The sequence below is a fragment of the Elephas maximus genome, chromosome 3 (assembly GCF_024166365.1).
Source record: "Elephas maximus indicus isolate mEleMax1 chromosome 3, mEleMax1 primary haplotype, whole genome shotgun sequence".
Lineage (NCBI taxonomy): Eukaryota > Metazoa > Chordata > Mammalia > Proboscidea > Elephantidae > Elephas > Elephas maximus.
The window spans coordinates 194,856,166-194,861,183 of record NC_064821.1 but is presented as its reverse complement, the minus strand read 5'-3'; positions in this window follow the sequence as shown (position 1 = coordinate 194,861,183).

Genomic DNA, 5,018 nt, shown 5'->3' with positions numbered 1-5,018 from the left:
ACATACAATTCTGTGATCTACTTTTTTCATCTGATATTACTTCATGAACACTTCACCATGGATTTGTAGTTAATGTTGATGATCTTAACCATGGGAAAATATTTTGTGATGTTGATACGGCATATATTCAACCATTTCCCTGTCGGTGGTCTTTTAAGTTGCCTCTGGGTATTTGCTTTGTAAATAAAATTGCTTCAAAACTTTTATCCATAGTTATGATTTTTTTTTTTTCATTCCTTGACTTAGTTCTTTGAGATAAATTCTGAAGAGTGAAATTACGGTGTCAAAAATTAGGACTTTTTCGTGTGTGTGTGCTTTAGGTGAAAGTTTACAGAGCAAATTAGTTTCTCATTAAACAATTAATACGCAAATTGTTTTGTGACATTGATTGCCAACCCCGTAATGTGTCAGTACTCTCTCCTACTCGACCTTGGGTTCTCCATTTCCATTCTTCAGCTTTCCTGTCCCCTGCTGCCTTCTCCTCCTTGCTCCTGGCTGGTGTGCCCATTTAGTCTCATATACATGGTTGAACTACGTGTGTTATTGTTCGTTTGCTAGAACAATAAAAAAAATAAAACACACCCGTTGCCTTTGAGTCGATTCCAACTCATATCGACCCTATAGGACAGAGTAGAACTGCTCCATAGTGTTTCCAAGGAATGACTGGTGGATTCAAACCGACCTTTTGATTAACAGCCAAGCTCTTAACCACTGTACCACCAGGGCTCCGTTTGTTTTATAAAAAAAAAAAAAATAGACCTGTATAATCTTTAGCTGAAGGGTGAACCTCAGGAGGGACTTCAGAACTGAGTTAAAATGGTGTCCAGGCGCCATACTGTCAGGATTTCTCCAGTCTCTGTCAGACCAGTAAGTCTAGCCTTTGTGTGTGTGTATGCGAGTTTGAATTTTATTCTACATTTTTCTCCAGCTCTGTCCAGGACCCTTTATTGTGATCCCTGTCAGAGAAGTCAGTGGTGGTAGCCAGGGACCACCTACTTGTTGGACTCAGTCTGGCGGAGGCTGTGATAGTTGTGATCCATCAGTCCTTTGGACTAATCTTTCCCTTGTGTCTTTGGTGTTTTTCATTCTCCTGTGCTTCAGAGGGCGTGAGACCAGCAGCTATATCTTAGATGGTCACTCACAAGCTTTTAAGACCCCAGACGCTACTCACCACAGTCTGATGTAGAACATTTTCTTTATAAACTGTTTTATGCCAATTGAGTTAGATGTCCCCTGAGACCATGGTCCCGAGGCCTCAGCCCAGTAACTTGGTTGCTCAGGGAGTTTGGGGGTGTCAATGAATCTTCTGTGACTTTGCCCTAGTCAAGTTGTACTGATTTCCCCAGTACTGTGTACTATCTATCCCTTCAGCAAAGTTACCACTTACCTATTGTCTAGTTAGTATTTTTCCCTTCACATCCCTCCTCTCCCTCATAACCATCAGATAATTTCTTTCTGTGTGTAAACCCTTTAATGAGTTTTTATAATAGTGATCTTATACAGTATTTGTCCTTTTGTGATTGACTTATTTCACCCAGCATAATGCCCTGCAGATTCGTCCACGTTGTGAGATATTTTGAAGATTTATCACTGTTTTTTATCGTTGCATAGTATTCTGTGTGTATATGCACCATAAGTTGTTTATCCATTCATCTGTTGATGGCACTGAGCAGTTTCCATCTTTTTGCCATTGTGAATAATGCTGCAATGAACATGGGTGTGCATAGGGCTATTCATGTGATGGTTCTTACTTCTCTAGGATATGTTCCTAAGAGTAGGATTGCTGGTATTTCTATTTCTAGCTTTTTAAGGAAGCGCCATATCATTTTCCAAAATGTCTGTACCATTTTGCATTTCCACCAGCAGCGCATAAGAGTTCCAATCTCCCTGCAGCCTCTCCAACATTTGTTATTTTCTGTTTGTTTTTTTTGTTTGTTTGTTTGTTTAAATTCATGCCAGTAATGTCAGGGTGAGACAGTATCTTATTGCGGTTTCGATTTGCATTTCTCTAATGGCTAGTGCTGGCGACACGGTGATTAAGAGCTACAGCTGCTAATCAAAAGGTCACCAGTTCAAATCCAGCACACACTCCTTGGAAGCCCCATGGGGCAGTTCTACTCTGTCCTGTGGGGTCGCTATGAGTCAGAATTGACTCACGGGCAACAGGTTCGGTTTGGTTTTTTTTTTTAACGTCTAGCAATGGTGAGCATTTCCTCATGTGTCTGTTAGCTGCCTGAATGTCTTCTTTGGTGAAGTGTCTGTTCATACCCTTCACTCATTTTTAATTGGATTATTTGTCTTTTCGTTGTAGAGGTATTGAATTTTCCTATAGATTTTAGGGATTAGGCCTTTGTTGGATTTGTCGTAGCTAAATTTTTTTCCCCAGTCTGTAGGCTCTCTTTTTACTCTTTTGGTGAAGTCTTTTGATGAACCTAATTTTTTTTTATGTGTTTACTTTTTAGGCAGCTCCAGCTATCTAGCTTATCTTCTGGTGTTTGTGTATTGTTAATTATGGTTTGTATCCTATTTATGCTGTATTTTAGGGCCCCTAGCATTGGCCCTATTTTTTCTTCCACGATCTTTGTAGTTTTTGGCTTTATATTTCGGTCTTTGATCCATTTTGAATTAGTTTTTGTGTATGGTATAAGTATCAAAAATTATGACATTTTAATGGCTTTAGATACACATATTACCCAACAGTCCTCTGAAAGGCTTATAATATAGTAACAGCCCGGACTTATGCATCACTTACTATGAGCCAGGCCTGTCCTAAGGGCTTCACATACACTAGTTCATTCAAAACCCACAATAACTTTATGAGGTAAGCATGACTATCATCCCATTTCACAGGTGAAGAAACTGAGACACAAGATCACATTCCTGGCAAGTGGCAGAGCCAGGGTTCAGACCCAAATAGTCTGGCACCCAAGTCTCTGCTCACGTGCCGACTGCAAATGATTTTTCCTGGGGCCTCAACAACTGTGACCTTCTCTACCTTTTGCTACTTCTGTTAATAACAGTAAACTGGTAGTCATTATTGTCTTCTTTTGTAGTTCTTCAGGTCAATTCTGACTCATGGTGACCCCATGTTGTTACAGAGCAGAACTGTTTGATGGGGTTTTCTTAGCTGTAATCTTTATGGAGGCAGATCACCAGGCCTTTCTCTCCCAGTGCTACTGGGTGGGTCCAAACCGCCAGCCTGTAGGTTAGCAGCAGATTGCAAACCGCTTGCAGCACCCAGGGACCTGAGTAAGCAGTGAGGGACGCTGAACCTTTTTATGCTTGTTTGCTATTTATAATTTGGACTATCCTGTTTTAAAAATAGGAACTAAGGCCTTCTCATTCATAAAAATATTTAAAAGATATCTTCAAATTCATTTTATGGCCAGTTAAGAATGAAGGGAGGAAATAGGGATAGATAAAGAAAAAAGAAGCAAAAAGGGGAGAATGCTCTTCAGAAAGTTTTGAGGAAAAGGGGAAAGAAAACACTCCAGGCACCAGGCTAGGCATCGCTTACCTCATTTAGGGTTAAAAAGACAAATTTCTTGTCTAAGACTCCCCCCGGTCAGTCTAAGAGCTGGGCTGAGAGCTGAAATTTCCGTTTGAGATGTTCATACTACGGCTAATTAATCACTGTTTGTAGTTCTTGCATTGCTTTGTCCTTAACGTTTTAGAAGCTCAGACCAGTCAAGGCAAACCACCGGCAGAAAATGAGGTGAGCACAGCAGTAATTACCTGGAGGGTTCGGCCAGAGAAAATCAAGCAAGGAGTGTGATTTGGTCTTTGGACCAGAGGTCTTGCATCCAAATGTAAGGAGCCCTGGTCGTGCAGTGGTTAAGAGCTTGGCTGATAACCAAAAGATTGGCCCTATGGGGCAGTTCTGCTCTGTCCTGTAGGGTCTCTATGAGTTGGAATTGACTTGACGACAATGGGTTTGATTTTGTTTGGTAATGAGCCCCACACAACACACTTACCATGGCCCATTGCCAAGAACTTAGAGAGGACCAGAGATATCAACCAGTCCAACCTATTTATTTATTTTGTGTATGTGGTAAAATGTATATACAACAAAACATTTGCCACGCCAACCATTTTTATGTGTATAATTCAGTAACATCAATTACATTCGCCAGGTTGTACGACCATCACCACAATCCGTTCCCAATTTTTTTCCTCACCCTTCACATAAACTCAGTGCCCTTAAGCAATAACTGTCCCTCCCACCCACCCCTGGTGACCACTAATAAACTTTGGTCTCTATGCATTTGCCTATTACAGATATTTCATGTAAGCGTAACCCATTTAGTTTTTTAGTTGAGGGGCTCCTAGGGGATTAAGTTGTCCCAGGTCACTAAACTTGTTGCCTTCGAGTTGATTCCGACTCATAGCAACCCTAAAGGAGAGAGTAGAACTCAAGTTGCTGTGGGCTGATGGAGAAAAATCCCACAATTGGGGGCTTGGTGTCACCACAAAATTACCTCTCCAACCTCATCTCAGCCCTCACAAGCCTTTTGCTTTCCTGAACCATCTCTCGCATCTACTCTAAATTTTCCTCTTGCCCGTATGTCACTCCCTTCCTTTCCGCAGTCTACTTTACTTCCTACCTGGCTTACCCCTACATGGTCCTTTCTTCCAGTCCCAGGAAATATTGTTCCTCTCCCCAGTGATGTGACCCCTCCCATCTGTACCAAACAAGGAAAGTCAGGCAAGTTCCAACACTTGTGCCAACCCCAATTAGTTGACAGGGGCGCCTGAAGCACATAGTTGAGGAGGATTCCAAGGCTGTGCTGGGCTTAGGAAGGGAAGTGGTATATCTACGTTGTGTTTTTCCCATGACTTCCACATGGAAGTGACCACAGCGACCACAGTTAATCTTTATCTTACTGAATCCACATGCAATGTTGTTGGCAACACTTTGTTCCATTAGCTGCTAAAACTCATGCCTTCCTAGTGCTCCCATTCCTACAACAGCTCAGTCTTCTTTCTGGGGTCCCGCCTGCACCCTCACCTCCAGTGGC